At 39.8% G+C, this 16,238-nt stretch overlaps 1 protein-coding gene across 1 annotated transcript in view; it reads left to right on the top strand.

The window, feature by feature from the left end:
- Nucleotides 1-3,136: 3,136 nt before the first annotated feature.
- The window catches only part of disp1 (dispatched homolog 1 (Drosophila)), a 79,870-nt gene continuing 66,768 nt past the window's right edge, over nucleotides 3,137-16,238 (top strand). The window contains exons 1-2 of the mRNA XM_023415001.2: nucleotides 3,137-3,288; nucleotides 5,272-5,355. The gene's annotated coding sequence lies outside the window, so the exon portion shown is untranslated. The remainder of the gene's footprint in view (nucleotides 3,289-5,271; nucleotides 5,356-16,238) is intronic.

The raw sequence follows: 16,238 nt of genomic DNA, 5'->3' as shown, positions 1-16,238 counted from the left end.
GCATTAACAACTGCCACAGGGCACCAGACCCTCACCAGCTCATTTTTGGAGATCAGTAATCTGATAGGTGTAAGCAATAATAAGTACCATCATCTCCAAAAGCGAACCTTGCAAATGTATAGGCCTATTTACATATTTTCAGTTCATGGTGCTTCAGATGTGCTGGCCAAGCTTTTTACTCAGCTGGTTTAGGAGGGAGAAAGTCAGCAATAAAGGAGAAATTAAAAGAGGTTTAATTCTGGAGAGGAAATGGATCCAGGTGCATGCACATCAATTAGACATTTCAACTGAAAACCACAGCCTATTTAAGTTAACCATTAATATTTTTTGCTGTGCTGTTTCTGCTTCATTTCAGCTTGCACCTGCTTCGCCCCTGCAGAGTTGTTGCAGTTATTATCATTCTTTGTGCACTCCAGAAAAACAAGTTTGGTGATGCCGTGCTGTTGCCTGCTTTGCTGCTAATCTAGACTGTTTTATTCTTGAACTCACTGTGATTAGTTTTCATTAAAGAGCTAATAATTTCTTACAAAACGTCCAGAACTCATATGATCTGATGGAAAGTTTCTGTGTCAGGTGAAACTCTATTGGTGATCATTGCCTAATGCATAATGTGATCCTGAGGGCATGCTGGGAAAATCAGAGCAGGGCGAAAGTGAGTGACAAGTGCTCTGCTCTCCTTTAGCTGCAAACAAAGAGCTTTTGAACAAGAGTCAGCCTTAATCTGCCACAGCGGAGGTGTTAAGTAGCCAGATGCATTTTAAAACATTTGTATAGCACAGTAGAATATGATTAACATTAATGGTGTTAAAGCAGACACATCTGTGACCTAACAGATTCATAATGGACTCCCAGTGTCCATATAAAATGCTTATGATGCCATATCTAGTCTCTTGTATGAGATACATTATAGCACCACAGGTTTTGTAAATGAGGTGTGAATGCTGCTATGCAGAATCAGTGCAGTTTACTTGGCAGCCTAGTAGTCATACTGCCCCCATGTGACAACTATTGTTCAAAAATCATCAGAGGAGAATAAATGAATCAGTTTGTGTTTCACAGTGTGAGCGGTTTTGACGGATCTGAAGGATACACATTATTAGTTACAAGTAATTTATATTCTATGATTTTTAACACTTGAATCCACTTAAATCAGTGTAGATATGGGGCAGAAACAAGCTAAGTGTGGAGAAACAAAGTGAATAAATTTTGTTATAAATAAGGTTGTTTTTTTTCAACTCTAAATAATAACTGAGGTAACTGTGCTCAGCAGTAACTATACTTTCAATTCTTTATTTAGAGAAACTCATTGTTGTAAATTAAAGTAAATATTCTGTGATGTTTGTTTGATGGACCATCATAATATGTCCCCTCCCTTTCCCTCACTGAATAAAGTAATTTATATCTCATCCACCCCTTTCTGTGATTTCCCTGTTGATTTGTGAGTCTACCTGTGAGGAAAGAAAAATAAAGTAATTTCCCTTTGTCTGAAGAAACAATAACACATTTATAAATGTCAAGGTCTTGCTCTTAGCATGAGAAGCTTTAAAATGAAATTAGGTTGCTACCGACATGATGGGAACATTTGGGAAAGCAGGAGAAAATGTCACGGTAAAAACATCATATTTTCAGGAACATTGCAAGTAAAAACATGTTTTTTCTTTTTCTTAATTAGTTTTACATCAGTTCTGTTTGTCAAGATAAATGTTAGCAATGAGAAAAAGAACCACAGCCTCAGATGCACAGAGTCATGCAGGTCATTGGTGATTGGAAAACTCTGTACGGCTACAAGGAGATGATACAGTTCAAATTAATGCCATTGCTCATACACTGAACTTGAGTTGAATCCATAGCTTTTATGAGGTTTCATCTATGCAAACATTATTGGTGTAGTGTGTTGTGTTCTAGTGGCTTTTGACCTTGGGCTGGTGGAGTAAAGCTCTGATTTCTCACAGGAATACAGAGCTTTCGTCTGTGTTATTCCAGGAAACTGTGAGATGACTGAATGTGCTCTCATGCAGCGGCATGGAGCTGCCTCTGTGGACTGTTAATGCACTTTATAATAAATGTTATTGTCCACAGGCTGACACAAGGCAGATGTAGGATGCAGGATATGTATTTGCAGACCCAAAAAAACGTCACAATACATGTCGTCATCATGGTAATACAACAGCCCTTTGTGATATCATTTATAATATCCATCTCTTCTATATCAGTTCAGTAGAAATATTGAGTCCAAGATGATTATCCCAGTCTTCATTGTATCATAATAATTAACAGCCAACAGTTGTTGGAACAAAACCGGGCAGATTGTAAAAAGGGACAGGTTTTTATGAGCCCTCACCCTGATGTACTGTCATGTAATGTACTTTTGAACAGCAGAAGGAAACTATAACCATTTTAAAAGCTTGTAATTTCTCAGAGTACTTTAGTTTTGCCAATTCCCTTCTCTTTTAGTTATTATTCTTGGCTGCTTGTCTCGTCCCATCTTCAGCTCATTTATCGTGGGTTGCAAAATGCTCTTGTCAAGCGCTGAAGACCTGAATGGCAAAATGAGATATTATTTCTGGAACATTATGTGATGAAGTATGTCCAGTTTACTCCCCGTGTAACATCAGTAATAACTGTCAGAATTGAAATTAGGAGCGCTGTGAGAGATATTAACAATAACCGTATGTTTAAAGATGAATTTGACTTATGTCCTTATTGTTATAATTATTTTTCAAATTGTCTAGATATAGTGATAATATTGTTATCGTGAATTCTTTTGGTCACAGTAATTGTGTAGTGAAAATCTGAGATGTTGACAGGCCTACTTGATATTGATTCAGTTTTTGTTCAGTGGCCTTTATGAAATTGTTATGACTGACATATACTGCACTGTATTTTCACAGCTAAATAAAAATTGATTACTTTGCCTCTTATTTTTACACTTTACCCAATGCCCTCATGAAAAAAAAAAAGGTGCAGAAGGACAATTTATTCAATAAAAAATGACTAAAATAATATAAAAATACTTTACCAGTAAATAGACTAGTAGGAGATAAGAGGGTAGGGTACACTGTCCCCTCCTAGTGTCCTTCAAAGTTCCCTACACTTTTCCAGAAACCTCCTGAGTGCAAACAAGAACTCAGTGCGCAGCTGCCCACTCAACATGGTTTGATGCTTGTATAGTGGATACATCAGCATCCGGCAAAAACTACAGCAGAGGACCAGGGATACTTTTCTTTTTTCATCTGCTGGAAGTGTGCTCACCGTGTGTTTCTGCTCTCATACCGGCTGGGTGCTCATGTGAGTATGCGGCTTGGGTGTGTGGGAGAAAACAAGTGAGGCAGCGCTATTGTTCAAGCCAGCTGTTTTGGTTCAGGGGAGGTTAGCTGGCTAGCAGCGTCAGTCAGCTAACGTGAACTTAGCTAGCTTGGTGAGAGCAAACACCAGCGTCGGTTTGTTTAGGTGGTTAAAAAAAAAAAAAACGAAGCTGAATATCCAGAGTTTGGAGCTTTTTTTCTGTGACGAGGAGACAGTGTGTTTAACAACAACGTATTTCAGCCTCTCACGGGCTTCAGTTTTAAAGGTTAACGCTAGCTTACACATTGATAGGGTCAGCTGTGATTTGACATCAGGCCGAAGCTATAATGATAACGTCATCTTCGGCCGTTAATGGACTCAACGACAAGTTTCAACTTAAAACTAACATTAAAAACTCAAAAGTAACCACTGAATTTAAGGCAAATACGAATCTGTGGTTATTTTTTAGCTGTTGCTACTTCAACTGGTGCGAATAAACAGTGTAACATGTATTTGTGTGACCATCTTTCCATTGTTAGTTTTCTAAAAAACTTGTTTCAAACAGCATGTCATGACAAACCCCATCAGGACAGTTGTATTTCTGTTCTCCATTAGGACATGTCCAGACAGTTATTGTGCTCTACTCGTTTCCCGTGTTTGGCTGTAGTCTTCCAGAAAATGTGTTTTAAGCTGACTGAAAACAGAGCTTGGTCCAGCTCTCTAGTTTAAAGAGAAGTTGCTCAACTCATTTATTTGAACACCTGCTTGTGTGAGTAGGAGTTGTGTTTGCAGGGAGGGGAAGTGTCAATCAGCTCTATGTTACTGGAGCAATTATCTCTCCAACACCTCAGCTTCTCAATTTATAACAGCTTAATTGAACCCATACTTTGACTCCTTGCTTGCCATCTTTTTTGTTTGTTTGTTTGCAATACCTGTAGTCTACAAAAAATCTTATTCTGAGTACATTACATCCCGGAAACCACTCCCTAAATTAAATGTCCTGCTTGCCTTCAAACACTCCCAAATCTTAACATCAGCCAAATACCGACTGGTGCCAAATGTTCTATCATTGTTTTTGATGTCAAGGCCTCCAGCGGATATAGTATGTACCATTTAGATATTACAAGGCTTCCAGAGATGTTACATTGCAAATATTGAAATCAGTGAGCTCTTTGAACATGATATGAAATGATCGGTTAGAAACTCTGTGACCTTTACCAAGTGAAAACTAACCCTTTACTTTTACTTTTTAATGCTTTAATGTACATCGCCATCACACAAATCCCTATCCTAGTCAAGCATAATGGAAGTATCAGTCAAGTGACCTTGATTTTCGGCTAAAAGATGAGCAATTGCTTATTTATAGAATAAGTACAAATACCTCTAATTCCCCATACATTTGGACTTCATGTTTTGTGTAATTAGTTTGTTATGAAAATGTTTCTCTCACGAGCATTAACAAACTAATCCTCTGCTTATAGCTTCTCAACATCATATGAACGTGACCAGCAGCTCTCGAGCCAAAGAACTGTTTAGAAAGTTGAAAATGAAATGCAAAGAACAGTGGGTCAGTGGGTTGGACTGGCGTGTTTGGCTTCAACAAAATGAAAGTATTACTGCTAAAACTGCAATTTTTGTTGTTAACCAACATCATAGTAAAATGTCTGTTCCTATCTCCTACACTTTCCTTAATAAGGATGCTAGTGTAACAGTGTCCAACCCAGTGTCTGGACATATTCAATCAGTAGAAGTGACACCTGTCTTCAGGTTCATGAGTCTCTGTCTATTTAAAGACAATAGACAATTATTCTGAAAAGTTTCATTAAGTGAAGCCCACAGACATTTTTCTACTTTGTTTAAAATAGGCCTTCGATAAAGAGAAATTTGATTTAAAAAAAAAAAAAACTTTCTGCTGATCTGCACCTTTGTGGGAGAATCTTGCACAATGTTCTTCACTGATTTCTTAATGCTGTCCTCTTATCACAGTTTCCTGTGAGGCTGCCAGGTGTGATCACTGCGTTGCCGTTAGAAACAGGAGGAAACACAGCGAACTCATCCCAGGAATTTCCAGTAAGTGTCTAAGGCAAACATTTCCCAGACTCACACCCACACCACTAATTAACACACACAGAACATAACACCCACGACTGTGAATGATGCTTCGCACATCATTTTCCAAAATGAGTGTAAGCACAGAATACATTGACAAAGTACACACAAACCTGTTTTAGCCATATGCTGGAGGCAGCTTGAAAGCGTGTTACCTGTTTACTGCTGGTTTTTCAGGCATTAGTTGTGGCAAACCATTTTGTGTGTATTTGTATAGCCTGCAGCTGGGGTTTTCTCACTTTATGATATTTTATATATCATCTTGAAGTTGTTCGTGTGCTGCAGGAAGGGCCACCAGGGGGCACTCTTATGCTTGGTATTCCCTAAAGTCAGCCCATTAGTCCACTTTGAACAGCGGCTTTCCTGTGAGACGTCCTGTTGAGATTTCAGTTCGTGATTAGCAAAAATTCTACATGAGCATATTAACAATTCACTAACACAAATTACCAACCAATATATCTTAAAATGTGGAGGTAAATTTGTGCCTAAATTTTCTTTACATTCTATTACATTACACATGTATGAATTAGCAATAGCTATAAACTCCTTGTGCAACAGATTAGTTTCATACCCTGTTTTGAAACTATGTTAAATTGCATTGTCCCTATCAAATAAATAAATGAACTGTTGATGCATCTAATTGTAAGGCTCATTTTAAACTTCTTTTCTAAGTGGCCACTGGAGTGCTAAATACTTTCATTAGCAGTTCATTAGCATTAGCACGTATACAGAATGAGAAGAAAAAAAAGCTTCTTGTTACCATCGGTGATACAGAGGAGCCCATTATATGTAAAATAAATATAAATCAATAAATCAAATCAATGCACTCATCTGGTCTTTTAGTCATGAAAGTGTTATTACATAGATTCTAACGGCTTGTTCAACATACTGTTTTAGTGCAGTAATTAGTCAACTGCTGTTCAAGGAAATGGCTCAGTTATTTATGTGAAAGGGCTGTGTTGTGATTTGTTGTTTTTTTTGTTTTGTTTTTTTTTATGCAGCAGTAAAGAACTGGAGCTTATTCACAGAGCAGTTATTTGTGCACTTTCTGCAATTTAAAAAGCAACTGCAGCCTGTAACAGAGCCAAGTCTGGCCTGCTGATTGCTACAAATAAATGTGTCCCACTCTGAAATCCACTGCTTCGACTGTGCCCCGCTGAACACATACATTTTCTTTTAGCTTAGATCTCTTCGGTTTTTCCACTTTCCTCCCTCCCTGTCAACCCTCACCATCTCTATCTGCTTGTTATATCTACGCCCCCCCCCCCTGCTCTCTTTCCCTAAATGTCTCTGAATCCCTCCATCCTGGCCTCCCTGCTCTTATGAACAACTGGCCAGGACAGCTGGCTTTAACAGCTGCTTGTCATCTCATTTTTGGCCAATCTCCATCTGGACAAGTTTTCCCATAGAGCTGCTCTTTTGTAAGCCAGTCATTCTGTTTCTAAATCAGTCTTTATGCTATCTTTGTGTCACCACCGTTCAGAATAAAGTACGCTAAAAACCAAAATCCAAAGAGTTTTTTTTAATTTTTTTTTATTGTACTTCTTGATGTTGGAAGTTTTTATGACTCCCCCCTTTTTGCTCTTGTGACCTAGATCTGTCGGCAAAATCTGCTGCCATCAATAGAGGACATCCTCTTGGAAAAAGTAACAGTTCACAAAAATTTCTATTTTCCGCATCAGCATCTGTGTTATCGCTGTTTCTTTGTTTTCTTCTGATCCATTTATCATCATTACCTTCTGCTGACGACACCAGCGTTCATCTTCGCTGCCTCAGAATGAATCCCATGTGTCATCTGTGCCTGTAATGGCCCGATCTGAATCGTCTTTTGTCCATCTGCTGATAATGTGCTCTAATCTCTCCTGATTGTAACTGCTGGCATTTAGTTGATGGGAAATGTTCCCTGAGCAGTGGCAGTAAAGGGAAGCGAGGCGCTGCACGAACGGTCGGAAAATATGATTTTTCTGTTCGTTAGAAGAAAGAGGCAACAAATGGCAGACCTGTTTGAAAAGCTTAACCTGTCTGCATCTGCATTTGCACTCATAGGACATTGATTAGGTGATTGAGGTGGACAAAGTACACAACTCTATTACTTGAGTCAAAGTATAGAAGTAGTACATTTTTACTTGAGTTCAAGCAATAGACTACTTGCCTTTAAAAGTACTTAAGTACTTGAAAGTATCCTACATTTACCTTATGTCAATGTATTGTTATATTGTTCCACAGTGCATTTAAAGAACCTAATAATGGTTGGATGGCAAATATTTGTAGGCAGTGATGATGTTTGGTTGTGGTAAATGCAGCAAACATTTGAAATAAAAGGAGTTTTTTTTTGCGAGTACTTCACAGAAATGTAGGGAGTTAAGTAAAAGTGTGAAACACACCTAGTCACAAATAATAATAATAGAAACTACTGGCAGAGGTTAAACCTACTGTAACTTTCAGTGTAAATTCCCATAGACTGGAATTTGCAGTGGAGGGATTGAGCCATCAACTGGCTGCGTGACCTGAGCGACCCTTTGTCCGGTTGCTGATGTGCAGTTGTTGGTATTGTAATTTATCTACCCTCGCTACGAGCTGTATCCTCCGCTCTCCCTCCTCGGGGTGGCACAGAGGTTAATCAGGCCGGGAGTTGGTTGCCACTGGAGGCATGACTGCACACTTGCTGTCTATAATTCAAACTGTTGCGCTGCGTTCTTTTGATGTCGAGCTGAAGGATGGAGACGCTGGCGGATCCTGTGGACCATGGCACCAGCATGCCTAATCTCTGTCTGTCTTTGTAGAGACTTCAAACTGCTACACAGTATGGATTTGTGTCTTCTGGTGCTGACAGGCCACTGAGAGAGAGATGTTCTCCCAGCTCTGAGGAGACGGAGCCTTTCACTATCAAGGCCTGTCAGGGACATGGCTTTAGATCAGTCTGAGATGAATATTTTGCTTTCAGTAAGGATGAAATCCAACTCAGGACTCGAATTTCAAAGTTTATTCCTAGCCTGGGAGAATGATCTAACTAGTCTGTGAGAAGATTTACTGTAGGGAATGGTCTATACCAAGTCTGCATTTAAAGTAATAAAAGCATATTGAGATTTGCAGATTAGGCTGTGCTTCGTAAAAAAATAGTCATTTAATCTTAGTTTCTCAATATTGTGTACAGGCTTTGGTTGCATAATTGATTAAAACAGAAACTTTGTGCAACTGCTAAAACAAACTAAACTTTTACCAGTTTGACACTGAGATACATCAGTTGAGAATCTGTCTTGCATCCCCACAACAGTTATTAACAGTCATTAATCAATCAAGTCAACGAGTCTCATAATATTTTACTAGATAACAGCAAAAACTAACAAACAGAAACAGTTGATAGATGATTAATAAACACGGATATATTAATATGGAGGACAGTAAATAACAATAAAACCAACTGACCACGAGGAGAGGATCAAACAGAGGTGTTGAGCTGACCAGATGGTTACAGGATATTAAATATACTGTAGGAAAAAGAGAGCAGGTTGGTTGTTGGTGTGGCCTTAAAGGTTTCTAGTGAGCAAGATGTTCTGTTATGAGAAGGAAAACTGTTCCACGATGCGAAAATGCTCTGAAACCAACTGAGTTTTTCCTGTCGTCAGGTGTTTGTCCATTTAGTAAGTGAAGAATAGAAAAAATACAGTTTTGATGTAGATGTGTTAAAACCCAGTAGGCAGGGAGGACAAGTAAAGAAATGACTGATTCACATTCTCTCATATTCTCTGTGAGCTGAAAATAGATGTTTTTATTCCAAAGCAAAGTGTCTGAATCACCAGATGACTTTCTTAAATTGTTTTGACTACTGATGCTAGATTTGTCTACCAACTTCCTCCATTACACACACACACACACACACACACACACACACACACACACACACACACACACACACGCATGCACGCACGCAGGCACACACAAACGCATACTGTGTAATTTAGTGGAAGTTTAGAGGAAATTCAGCATGCAGGCTCCAGCTGCCGCACCATTCATTTTTTTTTATCTCTTCTAATAGAAGAATCAAGAGCCACAAGTCTCTCATTGTTCTGTCTTTTCCAGTCCTCATTTATTCCTTAAAACAGCTATATTTTTGGGCGTACTGCTTCCCCACACAAATTCATTATCTCATAGACAAGATATTTGAAAAGACACTCAGCTATGAAGAGCACAGTGCTCAAACCTGACCCTTCACTTTGTGACTGCAGCCCACCTTTGACTGTCGCTGGATTTAAGCTTTGGGCATGTGGAGGATCCCGTCAGGCACTTGAGCCTGAGCAGACCGAGGCATGGATCCTATCATGGCATCTCGCAGACCGTCCATTACACCAGCTCCTATCTCAGCGTCTTTATGGACCTCATAACTGAAAGCAGGCCGCCTGACGGGCCCTTTTTCCTTTTGGGTCCCCGGCTTTAGATTATAGAAATCGATAGCACCTGCTGCTCCTCAAAAAAGCACATGTGAAATAATACAGGCTCTGGCCATTGCACTCTGCTTTCAGCTCTCTGACCCGAAGAGGGCCCTGTGTGGGAAGAAGTGCTCTGAGACAACCCACTGTCTCTGTCTTCTGCATCACCCAGAACCCAGAGCCCTGCCATATCGCTGCCTGCACCACAGCTGTCACTGTTTGTATATTTGATATAGTGACGGATGCCGAAAAAGGAACAGGTGTTGCGTATTAGTGCCACTTTTTTATTCTACAGCCCTCTGAAAAAAAAAAAAAAAAGTGGACTGCAGTCAATAGAGTTGTCAGAGTGTATCATTGTAATATATGGCAATCTGACTTTTAAACTCAGCTTTGCTACAAGGCATTACCCTCACAGTTTTCCTAAGGAAAAGGAAGAGGCTCAGAGAGGGAAAATGAATTAATGTGGTTCAGGTGGACTGACCCCAAAGACAGATCAGAAACCTGGGAATGTCTTTGAACATCGACCCTTTTCTGTCCTGCTGTCTCTCCTCACTAAGTTTTATTGGTCTGTATTGAGTTTGTGGGACTATCAACCACAGATGGAAACTCTCCCATATTTGGTTTTGACGTTTATGTCTCATATATTTGTCGGAGGAATTTAATTCCACGGTCCCGTCTGATTATTTCATGAATGATCCCTGAACTTAAAATGATTTTCCTTTTCTTACATTGGAGTTTTCAGCAGCAGTAAAACCCAACAATTATATGAGCTGAACATAAATCTCAGCACTGCCCAAGATAAGGGTTTTGAGTCTACCTGTGCTTTCCTAACCTGCTGCCAGTCAAGCAGATATTTTGTCACGGGCCATCACTCACATAGCTGCCTGTATCTGCTGCTTAATATTTTATATCTTTGCATGAACACATTTTAAATCCTTCACCTTGCACAGGCCTGAAGAACACAGTTTGACTTCCCTCACCCTATCAATCTTGGTTTATGTGTGTGTGTGTGTGTGTGTGTGTGTGAGAGAGTGTGAGACAGAGAGTGAGAGTGTAAGCGAGCGGGCTGCTTCACTGCATCTTTCCTTGGTTGTTTAGCTCTGGAGACAAATCCCCACAGACAGGGGCCTGGTTCCCCCCACAGAGAACAGCCTCATTAGGATTTGTTGCACAAACTGGAGAATGTTGACTGACTGAGGGAGGAACAAGGCCTTTTCCCTCCCAGGGACACATGTTCCTCACTGTTGCCTGACCCTGCAGCTCTGGGCCTTGTCGAATCACATTTGGCTCATATGCCTCCCGGTCAGGGGCTCTGTTACCCCTGGACCAACTTCATGCACCGAGGCCTGTATGCAAAACTGAGCTTAAGGTTTTAATACATAGGGAAGCTTGTTGAGGCAACATAGAGGGCTGATGTTGCTTATCACGAGGTATGGAGTCCAGTGAATATCGCACCGTGCGCTGTTCTTAGGATGTTATTTCAAATCAATTTGTAGTGCAAGGTCTCTGCAGTGTGCAGAGAGAGTCAGGTGGCACATTTAAGGGCAGCGTGTGGCTGGAGGTCACATCCAAATTGAGTCGCATTAGGAAAGAAGTACTTTCCACAGCATACAGTACTGACCGTTTGGTTGTGGAGTGTCAAGGAAGGATAGAGTGGAGGAGTCTTTCCTCACAGATTCAAATATTCTCATCCAAGATGTATAGATATATATATCCAAGATATATATATATATATATAACATTTTAAAATGTTTTGAAATGAAATGATCTATAAAAATGTTGAAAAACTCCTTTCATAGTTGTTTTTCTTCTTGTATTAAGACCTATCACTGTGATAAGCCAATGATAGGAACTTTTATGTTGTGACCAGCTGGACCCCATCGTATTCTTGTTTGCTCTCTCAGTCTGATTGCACGCTAATCAAACTGGCCAGCTGATCAGCAGGAAGAGTTAAAAGGAAGGACAGTTGAGAGACAGATGGTCAAACATAAAAGAGAAACTGAGCTTCCCTTGCTTTCAGTTCAGTCCTGAATGTTCGAGCATTATCATTTGGCCTCCATATTGTTGGATGTAGGCCGCTAACAGTTTTGAGATTTTCAACTGGGGCATGAGTTGGAAAAGGATGGGAACCACTGCTGTAGATAATAACCAATCAATGAAGTATGCACTAGAGCACCTTTAACTGTTGATGTGATATTAAAGGATTAGAACAGATTTCTTTTAGTTACATTCTGCGTTGCCCATTTTTAAGTCATGTCATGATGAGTCATTGTAAGGCAGAGGTAAAGCTATTTAATTATGCAGACAGGCCAACTCAATCTACTTTATAGGAGGTGTTCACTTTATCACTTCCTCTCTCAGCCATTTCAGCTTGATGTAATATCATTGTCAGTCATGTTTGGCATTGACAGTCAGCGATCTGATTAAAAAGGCTGGATAGTTAATGAAATGGCAGACTGCAGTTCTTCTGGGCAGCGTAGAGAGAGACAGTGTCACCTTCACCTTGGATTAGCAAATGGAGAAAACCAAAGATTGATGTAGAGGGATACTGTAAACAACATTATGATGTAAAAATCAGTAGTCATGTAAGGGAAGAAATGAACGGAGGTGTTGATTGTTCCACTTCTGTTGAATCGGTTCTGTTCTGTTTCCCTCCATGACTTTCTCTGGCTGTGACTCCCACCACACAGAGGATATGGTAAAGGTGCTCTGAAGTCTTGCTCTCTGTCAGCCCATTAGTGTATAATGGTTGAAAGGGCTCGTTCCCCCATAGGAACCACTGTGAGCCAATGTTGAGTAATGCTGGACATATGGAATATGTAGCTCGCCACTGAGTCTCTGGGACTCTGAACACATAGCCCATGATTTCCAGCAGACTTTGTCTCATTGACTTTACACAGATTTCCTCCCAAAAAAAAACGGAGCAAGTTCAAAACATTTAACTAGTTTTTTATTTTTTTTTAACAGATCTTCTATGCTGTTGTCTTTTTTGATTTTCCTGATGAAGAATGTAATTTCCTGTTGGACTTTATGCAGTTTTACCTTACTTGGAAACAGTGGACAAACTAGAGTCAACATGCAAATCAGTCGCCTTGAGAGCGCCGTTCTGGTCCACTTAGCTCCGTTCAAATTGTGCAAGATGCGTGCAGAGGAACAAGAAAGAGGGGAAAACAAAAAAGAAAAAATGTGACGGAGTTCGCTCCGGCTTCTCTGAACTCTGATAAAAACTCAAGTGATGACATGTTTTACTGGCTGCTCTGAGAATTTAGTTGACTTTGGCATATAAAATTGGATCAATGTCTTGTTAGTCAGACTGTGATTAGTCTGATGGACAAATATGGATCCTGCCAGCTGACTCAACAACAGGTACAGAGAACAGCGTGCCATTAGTCTGGGTCATTTTGAAAACAACAACCTCGTAACACAAGCTCTTTTTTTTTTTTTATTCCTGCAGACCAGACCGTGTCTGAGCATCTCTTTATCTGCTTCTGCCTCAGAGACTGTTGCAGGAGATTGCTTTAGAGGGCGTGTTCAGCTGCTGGTCAAGAAACAGAAAAGGTTTTTCCAGCATGTTTACATCACTCTGGTTTCCCCTGACAAAAAGCCAATGGGATTTTTACATGTTAGCAAATGGCCTTTTTTTTTAAAGCTTAAAGCGATCACGACTTTGGTATTTACTGACGTATTTTATGTTGTAGAATAAAACTGTGAATTTAAATGAAAATGTCTGAGCTTGTGTTAACCACAGTCCTTATTTCAGCCATGTAACCAAAAACCCATTCAAAAATCCCATCAACTCCTAAGATGCTAAATCAAAGTGCTAAAATGCTAACTAATTTCCAGAGTATAGGACTCTGTAACTTGTGGATGTAATTGTTTCTCCTTGAATCCCTCATTGTGTAGTTGTGAGGCAGAAGGATTATGAATTTCTGGTGCTGAATGGTTGAGTTTTCATTTTTCTTGAATTGGAGTCTCACGTTGAAGAGCTGCAGTGAAGGTGCACCCACAGTGTTAACTGATATTTAATAATTCCAGCAACTCGCACCACACATGTGGAACAGTTGGCAGTTGTGTGGGGTTACATGAGTATATTATCTGTGGCTGTGGTAGGCAGGGCGGCAGTTTTCATGGCCAATCAAATTATGACTTTTATTTCCCTTAATTGCATCATGCATCTGCACTGTGGTGGTCTGGCAACTTAATATATAATAATCAAAAGAAATGAGAATGTGGTAGCAGTTAGACTAAGAAGACACAACATATTTCTATAACAATTTGCTGTGGTACTGGGATATCTGCTACCAACTGCTGGTGAGTGTTCAGTAATAATAAGTGCTGGAGTTGGCAAAGAAGCACAGGGATGATTAATGATTCAGCAGCCAGGCTCTGACATCTATATAGGAAGTGTCTGATTCCATAACCCCCATTCTTTCCATTGTGGCCCACAGTGAAAAATTGGTGTTGAATCATTAACGTTCACACCACATTTATATTCATTCAGTATGATTAAAGAAAAAATGTGATATTTTACTTTTCCTTACTTGTGGCAGATGCATCAGTATAGTCAACATGTCTTTGTATAAACAAGTGGAACTTATTGTAGCTTGGAAAAAGTGTCACAGAATATAGCCGTGCTTCACACCGTGCACCATTAACCTCCTCTGAGCTGATGGACAGGACAGGTCCAAATTCCCCTAATACTTTACACCAAATTGCACCACACTGCTTAATCATTACTGACGTTCCCCTGACTGTGCCAGCCCGCCCCCTCAGTACATGGCAAATCATCAAAATATTAACCCGATGCAGGAGAGGGGTGGGGAAATGAGCATATGTGACTAATCTGTATATCATCCTGTGTTACCACCCACATTGGCAAATACTGAAGGAAAGAAATGTTTGAAAATCAGGAATTGAAAAGATCAGACACTCCCCTGTGTCCTTTCAGCTCACTGGGCCAGCGGCACTATGACATAGTGTTTTGGAAAACTGCAGAAATTATGTTTTGACATTTTCATTCTTTTGAAAGGCTTTCTATTCTGAAAATGTCACTTCCTGACCTTCTCTGTGAACCTTTTTGTCATTACTCAGTCTCCTCACACAATGTCTGCCTTATTTTACTGAACCTTTCCCTTTGAGATCCCCTTTACTTACACTTGTGGACACTGTAGAGACCCATGATACCTGAGAATGTGCCCTGCGACAGAGCTGAGAGGCAGCATGGACCTTAATGATCACAGATGGAGAACTGGCTTCTCCTAACCCCTACAGAGCTAATGTTTTCCCTCCTCTGGATTCTTCCACTGCTGCTACATTCAACAAGTGGTTTGCCATGAACTCAGTTTGCTTTAGCGGACTGCTCTTGTCTTGATGGCTGTTCCATGGCACCACTTCCACCGGAGAGTTATTGGAATTCATGACACTTAATAAAAAGAACGGCACCTCATGCTTCCTATGCTGCTTCTCCAGGAATTACGATTTTCAGGGGCAGACTTTACCATTCGGCAAGTTAGGCAATTTCCTGGTGTCCCTATACTAAAAGGGACAAAAAAGGACCTTAACAGCCTTAGATTTCTTATTATTTTTAGATGCAAAACAGATAAAATTATGTTTCTGTTCTAACTTGCATTTACCCTGAAATAACTGCATAAAGGCATTCAAAACACTTATTTCATGATTTTAAATTATTATGTTATTCATGATATAGATGTGCCACCACAGAAACCATTAGCATGTTTTCCCTGCCGCATAGATTCACTTGTTCAATGATGGGAGCACCGACCCCCCCCAGGGGAAACTCTTTGACTCTCATGGAAATGTGCAGCAACATGCACGCCCAGAGCTGGAAGAAGGATTCAGATTATTAAGATATAAGTAAATATAGAAACGCTCCACTACAAGTCTTTAATTTAAAGGGTTACTTGTGTTATAAGTATTAATATCGATGCATTAATATGTACCTATGATTTAAATGGTAATTGTAATGTTACAATTTGAACTCCCTTAAGTGCTGCATGATATGATATGATATGATATGATATGCAAAAAAAATTATTTTGGTAGATATTGTGATTGCGACATGTGATTGGAAGGGTCGTTTTTTAATTTTATTTTCACTGAAAAAAATATAAAATGATAATGGTGGGATTTTTGTTCCAAACAAATGCACTTTTTTACATCTGGAGAATATAATTTGTAGGCTGGAGCATCTCTGCAGCACCACGAAGCTTATGATGCAAACAATGCACAAGAATGTTGTGACACATTTTACCTTCATCAGAAAAATTGCAGCTCCTGCGATTTGGAAATTGCACTTGGTCATATTGCGATTTCGATTATATTTCGATTCATTGTGCAGCCCTAAAGGTGAAAATAAGATTTGATGGCAGCTTCATGCCTGTCTTTTCCCAAATCACT

Source organism: Seriola lalandi, unplaced genomic scaffold, assembly GCF_002814215.2.
Source record: "Seriola lalandi dorsalis isolate HSWRI2012SDOR001 ecotype SW California unplaced genomic scaffold, Sedor1 jcf7180002054544, whole genome shotgun sequence".
Lineage (NCBI taxonomy): Eukaryota > Metazoa > Chordata > Actinopteri > Carangiformes > Carangidae > Seriola > Seriola lalandi.
Note: the sequence above shows the minus strand (reverse complement) of the source record. Positions and strands in the feature narration are given on the sequence as shown.